This window comes from Octopus sinensis, linkage group LG16 (genome assembly GCF_006345805.1).
Source record: "Octopus sinensis linkage group LG16, ASM634580v1, whole genome shotgun sequence".
NCBI classification, from domain to species: domain Eukaryota; kingdom Metazoa; phylum Mollusca; class Cephalopoda; order Octopoda; family Octopodidae; genus Octopus; species Octopus sinensis.
In genome coordinates, this window is record NC_043012.1 from 23,481,276 (window position 1) to 23,498,950 (window position 17,675).

Below are 17,675 nucleotides of genomic sequence, written 5' to 3' on the forward strand. Positions count from 1 at the left end.
TGAGACCTAAAAGATCGACAAAGAGATTTCCCATGTATTCTGAACAATTGATAACCTCGATTGGGCTAGAAACAGCAATCAATCAGTTGTGGTAAGTATTGAACGGTATGCAGCTAAATGTACTGTACTATCGCAGCATTGACTCAATATATAAGATCAACCGTCTTCGCCTGACACAACACCTCAGCAATTTGGCTCGATTGACAAAAAAAACTGCCAATATATATAAATACATTATATATATATACATATAAATATATATATGTATGTATATGTGTATGTATTGTAGTATTGTTCTCTTCTAGACACACATCGACCTGTACAAAAGTGAGATATCAACAATTCTGTCTTTCTCTATTAGATACATCAACAGCTGCAAAACTTTTAATACACTTCTAATTATGCTAACATGAGACTATATATTCATCATATGGAACCAACCAAGCTAGCAGACAAACACTTCAATAACAAAATAGTTAATATCACTTTATTTCATTGAAAAATTTTCAGCTTCGGCTCCGTTTGTTAGTTTATCAATCTTCAATCCATTGATCTTCTGGGCTTTCTTTTACTATTTATTTTTGTTGTTTTTTTTTTATGTATATAATAACCTGTGTTTCAGTGCAGTCACTATGAGTACTCTTTTTACTTGTTTCAGTCATTTGACTGTGGCCATGCTGGAGCACCGCCTTTAGTCGAGCAAATCGACCCCCCGGGACTTATTCTTTGTAAGCCCAGTACTTATTCTATCAGTGTCTGTTGCCGAACCACTAAGTGATAGGGACGTAAACACACCAGCACCGGTTGTCAAGCAATGCTAGGGGGACAAACACAGACACACAAACACACACACACACACATATATATATATATATATACAACAGGCTTCTTTCAGTTTCTGTCTACCAAATCCACTCACAAGGCATTGGTCGGCCCGGGGCTATAGCAGAAGACACTTGCCCAAGATGCCACGCAGTGGGACTGAACCCAGCACCATGTGGTTGGTTAGCAAGCTACTTACCACACAGTCACGAACTTTTTTGGGGGGGAATGTTTTTCTTTTTACTTTTCTTTTAGTTATTTCAGAGACTGGACTTCAACCATGCTGGAGCACCACCTTGAATGAATGGTGTAGTGGAACAAAGTGACCCAGTACGCATTTTTTTTTTTAAATCAGATATTTACTGTCAGTCTTATATGCTGAACCATCAAGTTACAGGAACATTAACAAACCAACACTGGTTATCACGCAGTCGGTGGCAAACACACACACAATATATGTCAGTTGCTAAAAAGGTAAAAGTGATGCCTTAGAGAGAAATAATTACAGAAGTATATAACAGTTGGATCAGGTGAAGAAAGTTTGGTTGCAAAACAAGCTTCTTGCGCTGAGCTGTGTGTGTATCTTTTCATTTTTTAAATGTTTTGGTTATTAGATTGTGGCCATGATGGGGCACTGGCCTGAAGAATTTAAAGTCAACGTATCAACCCCAGAACATCTATTGTTTTAAAGTCTAGTACTTGTTTTATCAGTCTCTTTTGCTGAACCACTAGGCTTTGAGGATGAGAACATCCCAGCACTAGTTGTCAAGCAGTGGTGGAAGAGAAACACAAACATAGGTGTGTGTGAGTGCCGCTGTGCTTGAGGAGACCTGTTGAGTCAAGTACATGAACACTCCGAACACCCCTCCCCACTGGTGCTCCACTATATTTCTGCACCCTCCCCCCCTACATAAAAAGCACCATCCGAACGTGGCCGATGCCAGCACCGCCCCGACTGGCTTCTGTGCAGGTGGCACATAAAAAGCACCAACCGACCGTGGCCGATGCCAGACCCCTCTGGCACCTGTGCAGGTGGCACGTAAAAAGCACCCACTACACTCGCGGAGTGGTTGGCATTAGGAAGGGCATCCAGCTGTAGAGACACTGCCAGACCAGACTGGAGCCTGGGGCAGCCCCTGGCTCCCCAGACCCCGGTCGAAACCGTCCAACCCGTGCTAGCGCGGAAAACGGACGTTAAACGATGATGATGATGATGATGATGATATATATATATTAATAAATGAAATAAAACATATGCATATATATAAGCATATATGTACGTACCTACCTCTACATGTACATATACACGCATATATTATATATATATTATATATATATATATATACATATATATATACATATACATATATATATATATACATATATATACATATACATATATATATACATATATATACATTTATATACATATCACACACATTTATATATATATATACATATATATACCACATTTATATATATATATATATATATATATATATACATTATATATATATATATACATACACACATTCATATATATATATATATATATATATATACACACACATTTATATATATATAATATATAATACCCACATTTATATAATTATATATATATATATACATTTATATATATATACATACATTCATATATATATATATATTATAATACACATTTACATATATATATATATTATATATATATATTATAATATACACATTTACATATATATATATATATATATATAATATATAATATACACATACATATATATATATTATATATTATATATATATATACACATTTACATATATATATATATATATATATATATACACATTTACATATATATATATATATATATACGCATTTACATATATATACACATTTTATAATATATAACATATTTACATATACAATATATACATATACATATATATACTATACATATATATACATATATATACATATAGTGGATTAACTGTTGAAGTGGATGGACGTCTATTTGTTTCTCTCCCAGTCAGTAGCAAGCTACACAGCTTCAAAACTAACTGACCTTAAATATATATATATTTGTAACCACGTGTTTGCCTACAAACCCGTAAGTACGTTTTCATTTAACTACAAACTGTTATATACACCTGTTTTTCTTTTAATATCCTCAAACAACCAAATAATCAAAAACTCACACCCTTAAGAGAGAACATTTATATATATATACACTTCTTTAACTCCCAAAAAAATATATATATATTTTCAAAAATCAAAAGGAAAACAAACAAAAGAAAAACAAACATGACTAACTTGCAGGCCTGCAACAGACGAAATTGGTCTGATAACGAAATTGATGTTTTAATAAACACATGGTTCTCTCTTTCCCAAACAGAAAATCTAAATGTCTTGTGTTTGAATGAGATTGCCGAAAAAACATCACAAGTGGTCAACACACGATCCGTCAAACAGATTCGTAGCAAGCTGAAACATATCGAAGTATCTTTCAAACTGATAAAAGGCCATTATGAAAAGCTTCTTCATATTTTCACAGTTAAAGAACAGCAACAGCTAGAAAATCAGCAGCCACAACAACAACAACAACAGAATGAGCCACTCCTGGTTCCCAGCACAATGGCTGACCCTAACATCGGTCAAGCACAACAACAACAACAACAGCCACAGCAACAAGAACAACACAGCCACTCCTCAACTCTAGCTTACTAGACGATTCACTAAATGCCAGTATCTTTTCACACCGCTCTCACAGCAACCACCACAATTATCATCATCATCATCACCACCGCTGCCACCATCGTCTTCTATCACCAAAAATACCAACAGAAAACCAAATAAGAAACCATTGCCCTCTTCCCCCACATCACCACCTCAATACTACTGCAGTAACAAAAACTTAAAGAAACATAGGAAGCAGAATGCGCCCCCCACGGCACAAACAAGAAATCCCCAAATATGCGCTATTCACTGCGCCCAGAGACTCTGCACAAATAGTGCTGCATCTTCACGCATCTACCCGGCACTAGACGCACTACCGGCCAAGGCCAAAGCACGCATCCCACAATAACATCAACACCACCAAATAGTAAATCGAAATTCAAACACACACAACTTGGAGTCCCAAAATCTGCCGGTATTCCCAACGTGAGAGAACATGTCTACTGAGTGACTGTCCCTTCACTCATCTTCCAGGGACCCGACGCACAAACAGAACGGGGCTTCAAGCCAACACACAAACCTGAATAAAAATAAAAATAAAACACACCATGCTGCAGTAATGCTGGTCCAGTCTTTTCAGGAAGACACAAAAACAACAACAACAAAATGGAAACTACAACCCTATCAACAGTGCAACCACACCTCCAGCCAAAAACTGCTCCCTAAGCAGGAAATTCTTTTTTAGCCATGTTGAACATGGCAAAAGAGATACACAAAAACATTCTAGCCATCACTCAACACCATCCTATGCTATTACCCCCAGTGCACCAATTCCCCACATTGCTGCCACTAACACACACAAAAAATCCAAGCCCCCTGCAACACAGTCAAACACCACTACACTAACCTCCACATTCCTACTCAATGCACAAGGTGTCAGCCCTTCCATCAATGCACAAAAAAATGGAAGGTCCAATCATTGAAGACTGGGTTGGTAACCATTCCACACCACATCCCTTTCTTCATTCTCACTGAGACCCACTTGACAACTCCCACTTGGAAGCCGAAGTGAGAGTGAAGAATTTCACAACCATCCGCGCGGATCGTATCGGCAGGAGGAAGGGTGGAACTGCCATTTTCCTGCATGATTCATTTACGGCAGATGGAAATAGTATATTCTCCAACGGCTACTGTGAATCAGTCACCGTGCACAACAAAGCCAATGACCTGACAGTAATGGGCTCTATAGGCCGCCCCAAACACCCATACTGTGCTTTAAAGAATGCCTCAACAGCATTAAGTGCTTTATTCAACAGTGCCATTCTAGCAACATACTCATGATGGGAGACTTCAATCTACCCTGTGTTGACTGGACTACAAACTGTTTGAAACCAAGCACTCCCGCCTCAACCGCTGACAAAGAAGCAGCAGAGTCACTTTTCGACTTTACGAATGAGTTTTTCTTGTCCCAACTTGTCCTTGCACCAACAAGACATCAGAACATTTTGGACCTAGTGTTTAGTAACCACACTAACACTATACATAACGTTACAGTGGAAAAAACCCTTCTTTCAGACCATGACATGGTTCTCTGTAACATGAAATTCCACCAGCTGAAAGCTAATCCTAGTGACCTTCCTCCAGCCCACCCATTTGACAACACGGATCTCCATAAAGCCAACTGGGATGCAATCAGGAACGAGCTATCAAATGTTGACTGGTCCTTTACACATACACACATCTCCACCAACCATAAAACATCTTGGCAGATCTTTGTAGACACCGTCACAGACATATGTGCAAAACACTCCCCACCAAGACCTGTGAACAAAAAGTGCAGAATCCCCCAAAACAGAAAAACCATTATCAGAAAAATAAAAAGAACAAACAAAAAAATTAACAAACTAAAGTACTGCCAACAGCAACACCACATTCGACGGCTATCGCACTGCTTGAATCCAAAAAATATAACCTCCAACAATGCATGAAGACCCTCATCATAACCAAAGATCAGTTGAGGAGAAGTGGGCCATTGAAAAAATCAAACTCAACCCCAAAGTGTTCTTTTCATTTGCGAGGAAACGCAGGGTCACTGTCTCCACTGTAGGCCCTCTAATTGACGAAACTGGCACTCTCCAAGATAATGCCAAATCCATGGCCGAGATACTGCAGAAACAATACTGCTCTGTTTTCAGCAATCCTGATATGGCCGATCTGGGCTGTATCAGTGATGTCAACCCCCAACACACTATATCGGACATAACGTTTAGTGCCCCTGATGTCTTAGCGGCGATAAACGAAATAAAACACAATTCAGCAGTAGGCCCCGATAGGTTCCCTGCTTGTGTCCTGAAGGTGTGTCGACACCAACTTGCATCTCCTTGCTAATCTGTGGAGAAACTCACTGGATGCTGGCTATATTCCAAAAAACCTTCTGTCCCAGTCTGTTGCCCCAGTTTTCAAAAAGGGAAACAAGTCCCTTGCAGTGAATTACCGTCCGATCTCACTCACCTCTCATATCATCAAGGTATTTGAGAGGGTGGTGAGATCTCGAATAACCCAATTTCTGGAAAGCAACAGACGGCTGATCTCCAACCAACATGGGTTCCGTAATGGAAGGGACTGCCTAACGCAGCTCCTGCATCACTTTGAGGACATTTTGAGAGCTTTGGGAGAGGGCTCCAACACCGATGTCATCTACCTTGATTTCAGTAAGGCCTTCGACAGGGTCGATCACAAGATCCTATTGAAAAAACTATCCAACATTGGTGTCTCTGGAAAGTTACTGAAATGGATCAAGTGTTTCCTGACAGACAGATCTCAACATGTTGTAGTTGAAGGGGTAAAATCAAGCCCAGCCAAAGTCAGTAGTGGCGTTCCGCAAGGCACTGTGCTGGGCCCACTTCTTTTCATCATTTACATTAATGACATTAATGACATCATCAAGCACAGCAACATAAAAATCTTTGCAGATGACTCCAAGCTACAGAAGGTCATAAATGAGGTGAGTGACCAGACATGCCTTCAGTCAGATCTACTGGCTGTTATCCAATGGGCAGAAAAAAACAATATGCTGCTGAACGAGGATAAATTTGAGCTAATCCACTTTGGAAAAGAGGATGCCCTGAAACTCCCATACTCCCTTCCTTCAGGTGAAACTCTCGCGGCGTCCAACAAATCAGAGACTTGGGAGTAATTGTGGACAACAACATAAGCTGGGCCACTCATATAAACACCAAAGTTGACATGGCCCGCAGAATGTGTTCCTGGATTCTCAGAACTTTCCAGTCGAGAGATATCCACACCATTATCCTTCTCTTCTCCACTTTTGCCCGACCCCACCTTGAATACTGTTGTCCACTGTGGTCTCCCCACACAATACAAGGTATCATAAAAGTTGAAGCACCTCAAAGGGCAATCACAAAAAAGATAGATGCATGACAGGCCTCGACTATTGGGGTCGACTAGAAAAGCTAAAACTCTATTCTCTCCAACGTCGTCGTGAGCGCTACATCATCTGCATGATGTGGAAAATATTCCATCAGCATTGCCTAAATGATGTTGGCATCACCTTCAAGGTACATCCAAGGCTTGGGCCCCGTGCCATCCGCCCAAAACAAAAATCGCACTCTCATCTCATAACAACAATACGGCACAATTATTTCACCTCAATTGGCCCCGCTCTCTTTAACATTACACCAAAACCATTAAAACAGAAACTGACCCTATAGGGTTCAAGAAGTCTTTGGACAGATTCCTTCAAGAAATCCCGGATAAACCCCCTACACCTGGATATGTCTCTGTAAACAATAACTCTCTACTTGAGTGGGCCATAGTGCCCAAATTCTGACTTGAAAGACTTCACCAGGTGGTGCTATTAAGTTAGACATGGCCTGGGCCAATAATGGCCGAAACCTATCAAAGTATCAAAGTACATACACATTTACATATATATATATACATATACATACACATTTACATATATATATATACATACACATTTACATATATATATATATACATACACATTTATATATATATATACATACACATTTATATATATATAATATATATATACATACACATTTATATATATAATATATATATATATATATATTATATATATATATATATATATATATATATAGAGATAGAGAGGGAGAGAGAAAGAGGAGGCTTCTTTCAGTTTCCATCTGTAAATTTCATTCGCAAAGCTTTATTTGGCCTGAGGCTATATGAAAGACACAAGCTCAAAGTACCACAAAGTGGGAGTAAACCCAGAAACAGGTGGTTGCCAAGCAATCTTCTTACCACACAGCTAAGCCTGCACCTAGTTTCCCCCATAGCTGCCTGCTGGCAACTTTTTTCTGTCTTCTAAGGGTAAATACTCAATCTTTCTCTGCTGTTTTCACAGCTATACTACATTCGAAATTTATTTTTCTTATCTGTATTAAATATATATATATATATATATATATATATATGCTGAATTTCTGAATTTACATTCAAATAAGTCTCCGATTTCTGTCATAATATCAAGCTTTCTTCTGCTGGTGGCTCAAGTGACTTTGGAAGCGAAGATTGTCATATTTTAAGTCTATTACTTGTAAGATGATGTTCTTCAATTTAATAGAAAAAAAAAAAAAAAGAAGAAGCAGGCTTTTAGATGTAAATTGATCTATCTCAAAAAATAAATATTTATAGCATAAGTATAGAAATCACTCATAAAAATTTATATCTTTTAAATTTTGTACTTTAACATTTTCTAAGTAATATATGTTAGTATACAGGATATATTTGCATGTGTTTATGTTTGTATTTATGAAATACATTTAATATGGGTGGCAATCTCAGAAGGAAGAGCACCCAGTCGTAGAAACCTTGCTGAAGCAAACATAGCGGCTTAGAGCAGTCGTTTACTTGTTTGGTTCCTTTTAAACTGTCCAACCCATTCCAGCATAGAAAATGGAGGCAATAAATTCTGCTACTGCTGCTGCTGATAATGATTTGTTTGTTTGTTTGTTTGTTTGTTGAGTGAAGCGGTCTTCATCCCGTCTGTAATGGGAGAATACCGAAATGTGGTCCTTTGCTATTTGTAACACCCGCAGAAGAGAAAGCAGGTCAACTCCCGACACCGAGAGCATTGACAGATGGATGAATGCACATCCAGACTCAGTGGTTGCGTAGGAAATCGGGGACAAGAAACAGGAAAAAAGAGTGAGAGAAAGTTAGAGCGAAAGAGAACAACAGGGGTTGCCACCACCCCCTGCCGGAGCCTCGTGGAGCTTTAGGTGTTTTCGCTCAATAAACACACACAACACCCGGTCTGAGAATCGAAACCGCGATCCTCCAACCGCGAGTCCACTGCCCTAACCATAGGGCCATTGCGCCTCCTGCTGATGATGATGGATATGATGATGGGGAAGCATGGTGGTGATGATGATGCACCTGCGATAACAGAGCAATTAGGGAACATGTTCATACTGCAGAAAAGTGTGATAACAAATAGACAAAGTCTGTCATTTAGTCTTTTTGCCTGATTTCCACAACATATTAACAAATACTAAGATTCTTTTCTACTCAAGGTACAAGGCCCGAAAGTTTTGGGAAGGTGGGGGGGGGCAGTCAATTAGATTGACCCCAGTATGCAACTGGTACTTAATTTATCCACCCTGAAAGGATGAAAGACAAAATCGACCTCAGTGGAATTTGAACTCAGACAGATGTAATACCTATTTCTTTACTACCCACAAGGGTAGATAAACACAGAGGGGACAAACAAAGACAGACAAATGGATTAAGTCGATTACATCGACCCCAGTGCGTAACTGGTACTTAATTTATCGACCCCCGAAAGGATGAAAGGCAAAGTTGACTTTGGTGGAATTTGAACTCAGAATGTAACAGCAGACGGAATACCGCTAAGCGTTTCACCCGGCATGCTAACGTTTCTGCCAGCTTGCTACTTTTAACAAGTATCAATACTGAAAAATGATGGGTGGAACCAATAAAAAAGTCGAGTTGTAAGTAAAATAGACAACAATATATGTTGGTAACTGAAAGTGAGCTGTTGAAATGTATTGGCCAAAGTGGTTTCCTGAAAAATCCTTCTTCTAGAATGGTTTATTACTGATGTAATCTCCACAGTAAGTCTAATTGACATGCTAGAATGGAATATGACATCTGCTCAGTTGTTTATTTGAAAACAGATTTATAGTTAAATCCATAAATAATAGCATGTGAATAACTGGCATTGGTTATGGTGAGGCAGTCAATGGAACAGTCTGCTTGTGAAATCAACATGCAAGTGGTCGAGTACTCCACAGACATGTGTACCCTTTAATGTAGTTCTCAAAGAGATTCAGTAGGACGCAAAACATGACAAGGCTGGTGCAACTCACTTTTGCCAGCTGAGTGCACCGGAGCAACACAGAATCAAGTTACTCAAGGACTCAATGCGCTATCAGACTCAAACTTGACCGTACAATTGTGAGTGAAATACCCAAACCACTAAGACACACACCTCCACAAAGCATGCAGATGTCGGGTTTAAAAAGCCACTTAGATGGGAAAAGTGAACATCTGTCGTATTTACAGATATGGGTACACACCTCACAACAACCTTCAACTTTTTCAATCCAAGTGGAGGTTTTTTTAACACCAAAATTCATATGGTACTTTTTTTTAGCTGTTTCTACTCAAAGTTCCATATTAAAAATGATTTATTTCTTATCTTTCAAAGTTTCTGATACCAGATGATGTAAATTTATAGTAACTTCAATTTGCACACAAACTTTACAGACACAGCCAGCCAACAAGCTGAACAGTTTTAGTCCTTTAGCTTTCAAACTTCTCTATCAAATGTAATGCTTATTTATTCTACCTGTTTTTAATTGATCATGCATTATCTCAAAGCTTCAAGATTTTGAAGATGTGTTGTTTATTTTTAGAATGATATTGTAAGACATTGTGAGAGAATGGATATTGTAAGTTTGAACAGAACCAGATAGAATACTTGGGCCAGATATGAGTGAATTAAATGCTAAAAGATTAAGGAACCATAAGTTCAAATGTATAATTGTAGAAAGTGACTTTAATGGTTATCTCAGTAACGATAAAGGATAAACCCCTTTCCAAGTCACATTGACTCATAAGGCTGGTTTCCCAATTTCTGTAGTAAATACACCCCCACCCCAAACAGAACACAGGTCCATTGCTAGGTTATTCATTTTTGCCAGCTGAGTGGACTGGAGCAACATGAAGTGTTTTGCTGAGGAACACAACACATTGCCTGCTAACCACTAAGTCACATGTGCTCTACTGTTAGCGCAGAGAGCACTATGAAAGATACAGAAAGATATTTGCAATCTATGATCATAGAACTATAAAAGAAGTGTATGCAGGTCTCTTTGAATTATTTAATACAAATAGTTTCCCTCATATGACACAAACTGTTGGAAATATTTAACCAGAATAATCATCAACCAGTCTAAAAATGGTCATAAATTGCCTATTTATAGTTAAGAAATAAAAAGAAAGTCAACATAGACAAATGGTGAGATAGAAGTGAATAGAGAAACAATAAAAAAAACAATTAAGAAAATAAATAAATAAAAAAGGTCAAAGATGTTGCAGCAATGACAAGATATCACACAAAACTAGGAAATGTTTTGTATAAAGATGGCGAATGATTGTATGGAAGATAGCTGAGATTTTGTAAAAGATAACTTTCAAAGTAGATGGAGGGTAGGGGACAACAATTTAGTCAATCTGCTAACATAATAATTGAACATCATCATTTAACATACATTTTCCATGCTGGCATGGGTTGGACAGTTTGACAGGAACTGGCTGGCTGGAGAGCTGCACCAGGCTCCAGTTGTCCATTATAGTATGGTTTCAACAGCTGGATGCCCTTCTTAATGCCAACCACTTTACAGAGTGTACTGGGTGATTTTTACATGGTACTGGCAGGGGTCCTTTGTACAGGGCACTGGCATGGGTGCATTTAATGTGGCCACATCATAGGCACTTCTTATGTGACACTTGTACAGGTACATGCGACTGGCACAGGTGCTTTCCATGTGTCACCAGCACATACTTTTTTTTTTTACGTGACGTGGCATGGAGGCTTTCATTGACAATGAAGCAAATACAGAATAAAACAGTTTTAACATTGTTTGTTGCTATATTTCTTTTAAAATAAATGGCCAACGTTTAAATGACTTGTGTGTGTGTGTGTGTGTGTAAACATAGATGTAGCAGAGAAGTATCAGTTTAGGTTTAAAATGAAGAACTTATATATTAGAGTGGATTCAATAGATGGAAACTAAAAGAAACCTGTTGTGTGTGTGTGTGTTGTGTGTGTGTGTGTGTGTGTGTGTGTGTGCATGTTACTCCCACCACTACTTGACAACTAGTGTTGGTGGGTTTATGTCCTTGCAACCTAGCAGTTTGGCAAAAGGTACTGATAGAGCATAAGCATCAGGCTTTAAAGAAGTCTGGGGTTGATTCCTTAGACTAAAATTCTTTGAAGCAGTGATGATTTAGTGGCATTCCTGTTCTTGACTGTTAACACATTCTTTGTTTTTCAGTTTTTAAAATAACAACCTGAATACAAGAATGATTTGATAATAAGAAACGATGATTCTAAAGTTCTTTATCATATCTTCAATGACTTTGACAAAGAATATTGAAATAAAGATGAATTTGTTTATGTTATAAAGGTACAAATAGAAGCATTATGTAGAAACTTATTTTCTGAAGCATCCGTTTTTGTTTATTACAGACGTTTGGTTCCAAAATGCCACTGAGTTAAATAAATTAGTGGTAAGTGGATAACAGAACACACGGATAAAATAGGTTTTATTCCAAGACCTCAAGTTATTCCAAGCACTGTGGATGGTTGTTTGGGTGAGGATTGGTGCTCCAAGCAGAATCCTTGATTAATTGCCAACCCAAGTTATTACAGATCAATTTGGGGTAAGTGTAACATGGTTCACAATTCAGCGTGCTATGTGATTCTGGATGAGTGACAAACGATGATATTAGACTAATTATCCTTGCCATCTTAAACAGTGAAATGTGAATTGTCTTAAATGCAGGAATCTTATATCTGAGACATACTTTCAAGGAAAACCTTCATAATATCAAAGACATATATAAGAAAACCTTCATAATATCAAAGACATATCTAAGAAAACCTTCATAATATCAAAGACATATCTAAGACATATCTAAGAAAACCTTCATAATATCAAAGACATATCTAAGAAAACCTTCATAGTATCCAAGACATATCTAAGAAAATCTTCATAATATCAAAGACATATCTAAGAAAACCTTCATAATATCAAAGACATATCTAAGAAAACCTTCATAATATCAAAGACATATCTAAGAAAACCTTCATAATATCAAAGACACATCTAAGAAAACCTTCATAATATCAAAGACATATCTAAGAAAACCTGCATAATACAAAACAGATCATTTGGGAAATTCATAATATTGCCCAGTTCAATCAAATGCAGTAATCTGGATTTAATAGCTTAGAGAATGGTACTAATCTAAGGAGTGTAACTAACAACGACCTGCACAAGAGTTAGGCATTTGAATTATCATTTCAGTACGAATACTGAAATAAATAATAAAAAATTAATGCATGTTGGGCTAATAATGGGTCAACACAGAACATTACAATGGCTGGCTGCTTGCAGATCATTGATTGATCAAACCTGACTGAGATTATTCAAGAACAATATTTCCATAAAATCAGATTTATTTTTAATGTCATCTCATCAATCTCTTCAACTTTACACTTAAATTGTCTAAACTTATGATAAGCTGAATCTGAAAAGATTAAATATGATTGTAAACATTAATAAAAAATAAAGTAAAATAAAATAAAATAAACTAAAACCTTAGTAAAGCAGCTTTTATTTATATATCTCAACATTGAATATTGTCTAAATACTCGAGTTTGACAAATTCTTCCGAAATCTTGTATTACTTTTTGCAAATAAAAACAGTTTATATTTTCATCAGAAAATCTCCTTCAGACATGACAAATAATTGATTGTCTGGATTATAAAAACGAGGATGATTAAACAAGAATGGAACACTTTCAGCAAACTTAACCCAAAGGAATAAACTATAATACTTATTCCGTTTTGCATTCCTTTATATTTCCAGATGTATTTCACTACTAATGTATCTCTTCCTTAATCCCTTTTTTTTTTTTTGTCTTTCTGATTTGCTAAACATTTTAGTCAACTTCTTATTCTTTAGGAATGGTAGTCTTTATGACATAATCACATCTCTGCTCAGTGTATTCATAATCAGAGAAGGCATAGAAGAAGGTAAAAAAACAAATGATGATTAGAAAGAAGAAGAAGAAGAAGGAGGAGGAGGAGAATGAGTAGGAGGAGAGAATGAGTAGGAGAGAATGAGGAGGGGTGGGGGAGAAGGCGAAGGAGGGGTAGAAGGGGGGAAGAAGAAGGAGAAGGAGAAGAAGAAGAAGAAGAAGAAGAAGAAGAAGAAGAAGAAGAAGAGAAAGGTTTTGCAAAGCTCTCGCTAGTCTTCTTTTCCTTCCTTCTGATAAGCAAGCCAAGTCAAGCATTGAAATTAATTACCCATGTCAGTTTAAACAGCTGAATGGTTACAATGTTGGTCGAGTCATTAATGTAAGAATTTGATTTCACATAAATATTTCAGCAAACTTTCCCATCTTGGCTATTATTGACTTTTATTAAGGATTCTTCCTTTCATTTTAATTAAATAGCAGTTTACTTGTGAATGAAAAATTGACTTTACACATTTCCCAAACTACAGTTGAGCTTCAAATGTTATTAGGGGGGAAATAAATTCAATGTTTCACTAATTATTTACACTCGTTTAAAGTGGTGTTAAAGAATAATTGACTTTTCTCAGGGAACAGACGGTGAGATGATGTAAAATTGTGTTATGTTGACTAGCAAAAATTAAATTGCACACAAAAAAAAAAGAAGGCCAAAACAGAAAAATCAAAATGAAACAATACAAAGATTAGAAGAAAATGATGTTCACAAACACACAAATATAACATTTCCAAAGTAAATTCTGTAGACATAACTGTCAGATTTTGTTTTCTTTTCTATTATGTATATTTTCTTTACAGAAATGCACTTCTAAATGAAAATGCACCAAAAAATAATCAACATTACAAACCAAATAAGGATACACACACACACACACACACACACACAAACCCAATCCAAAAGAGAAAAGCAATAACAATAATGATGCAAAACCTGTTTAAGTGTTTTAGGAATGAACTCTAATTAGCAATGAGTAGAGCTATTTCATTAAAACTAAATATTTTTCAAGTTTGATAATTCATGGCTAGATTGTCGAAAATGTCTTAGATAAATACACATAACCCCCCCCAAAAAAAAAACACACATACACACACACACTCACACACCAATATTTGTTACATTTCTATGAAATAAACCCACATTAGCCATTTGATAAAATGCAAGCCCCTGGGCCGAAAAAGTGTTTTGCTTACAACCCATCAGTAATCCACCAGTGCAGTAATTTCCAAATTGGGGTCTTACAGACTCCAGGGGTTCCATGAACTGTGTTGTGATGTCTTCTTTGTTCTATATCCAATCATCTGATTGTGTTTATTTTATATATTAATAAATGCAGGCAATGCCAGGTACAAAAGCTAATATGTATACACAGACACACACAACATATCTGTATATTACTCATACATACACACCCTTGAACCCGTGAACAGAAACACAAGGTCATCTTGGTGAGCTTCCATATGTGTGCGTGCGTGTGTGTGTGTGTGTGTGTGTGTGTGTGTGTGTGAACATATAAAGTTCTTGGGTTCTACCAGTAAATTAAATGTCTACCGAAATTTAATTTTTTTTATGAATATTCATATGGTAGAAAACCATTCACAGGTTCTGTTAAATATGATGAAATTAGTTCAGAATTTTATGTTCCATGAACAAAACTATGACTGCAATATGTGGGAAGGTGAAGCGTTCACCCCGATCTGTAAACTGAAATTATTATTTCTTAAATTAGTAGAACTCAACTTTAAAAGGGAGCAGATGGAAGGCAGCTAAAATAGTTGAATGCTAACAGTAAATTGTATTTTATTTTGAGCAAATTTTCATTTAACTCTGACTAAATTTTCTTTCAAAACATCTGGGCTTCTCACAACTCCAGTTTTCTAAAAATACTACCATTACAATTAAATTTTTCTATGGAAAATTGATTTGTCTTTTCTTTATTTTTTTGATCACAAAATTTTAATTTCTCTGCAATTCATGAAATTTCATATAAGACAAAATTTTAATTTTTACCATATTTTAACAATATAAATAAATGAATAAATACAACAGATGAAAAACATGAAAAAGAATGTCCAGTCACCATTCTTGTGTAAACTGCTCGTTTATGACAGATATATGCCACAAGAAAACAGTATTGTTAAGAAGTTTGACAACAAGTTAATCCTGCACAGAATATGTTAAGATTAATATATAAAAAAGGAAAACAGATTAAATAACAAATATTCAACCAAAATAGAACCTAACAGAAGAGTAATGAGAAACATTGCATGCATTTATTCATGTTTTACATGTGTCAAGATAGACTTTGGTAAGCAGTTTACAAGTTTACACAAACACCTGCTCTACTTCAAAGAAATACATTTTTGCAGTTACTATGTATAAATATATGTGTATGTGTGTGTGTGTCTTTGCATTACCCCCCACCCCATTGATTGAACAACTGGTGTTGGTTTATTTACATCCCCATCACTGAGCAGTTCAGAAACAGAGACCAAGAGAAAAAAGTACCAGACTTGAAAAAAAAAACATAACTACTAGGGTTCCTTTTTAAATAAGTCAAGTTGCTGCTCCAGCATGGCTGCAGTTCTAATGACAGAAAGAAGTAGAAGACGAAAGATAAAGCAGATAAAACTCAAAATACAAAAAAAAGACATGCCTCCCGTTATGCACGATTCTGTGCCTTTCTTCCATTTAAAAAACCAGGAAAACAATCAAAAAATCTATGAATTGAAGGCAAAACAAAATCACTAACATAAAAGTAGAACAGTTAAGAAGTGAAGGAATTATTGTAGTCATCAACGTCTGCGATTACTCAAACCAACACTTTCCAATCTCCAGAATATGAAACTGTGAGACGTTATTATAGTAATTAAAAAAAAAGCCAATGAAAGTAACAACTCCGATACACATCTTTCTCTGCACCCCCATAAAAAAAAATTTTTTTAAATAAAACAAAAAAATAGAAGGAAAAAAAAAAATAACCGAAGATACTTGTGGCTGACATTATCACTGATACATTCTGATGGCAATGTGAATGCAGATTGCAATCAATCACCATAATATATGCAAATCTTACACAGTCAATACATGACAGTAAATAAATAATTTACAAAAAAATAAATAAAAAAATAAATAAATATATTTTTTTTTTTAATTTTAAAATCCTTTTGTCTGAATAAAGCTTGAGGCGACTATAGTGTAAAGGACTACAAAGAAATAAGAAAAGGTAGCAACCGATTCTAAAGATGTGACAAAATGCTTAAAGGACTAAATAGTATAGTCGAGAGGAAAACAAGATAACGGTAGCGGGTTCCAGAGAACAGCAGTTTGAGGAGAGGAGCTTTGGAAATAAAAAGATTTATGATTAACAGGAAGCTGAACAGAAAGACAATGCACCTGGGAAGAGAAACGAGTGACATGATTAACCCTGTAGCATCCAGATTACTCTGTCAAATGCAGTGCTTATTTATCCATGTGGTTTCCAATTAATCATGCCTCATCTCACAGCTTCAAGATTTTGATGATGTGACTGTTTATATTTCAAATGACATTGTAAGAGGCTGGATATGGCTGGTTTGAACACAAAGCAGATAGAATATTTGGGCCAGATGTGGTCAGTATATTTCAAATGACATTGTAGGGTAGGTGTAAGAGGCTGGATATGGCTGGTTTGAACACAAAGCAGATAGAATATTTGGGCCAGATGTGGTCAGTATATTTCAAATGACATTGTAGGGTAGGTGTAAGAGGCTGGATATGGCTGGTTTGAACATAAAGCAGATAGAATATTTGGGCCAGATGTAGTCAGTATATTTCAAATGACA

At 36.4% G+C, this 17,675-nt stretch overlaps 1 protein-coding gene across 1 annotated transcript in view; it reads right to left on the reverse strand.

Annotated features, from left to right (window-relative positions):
- LOC118766635 overlaps nt 1-17,675 on the reverse strand; it is a 728,994-nt gene that overhangs the window by 73,064 nt on the left and 638,255 nt on the right. The gene's annotated exons all lie outside the window — the stretch shown is intronic.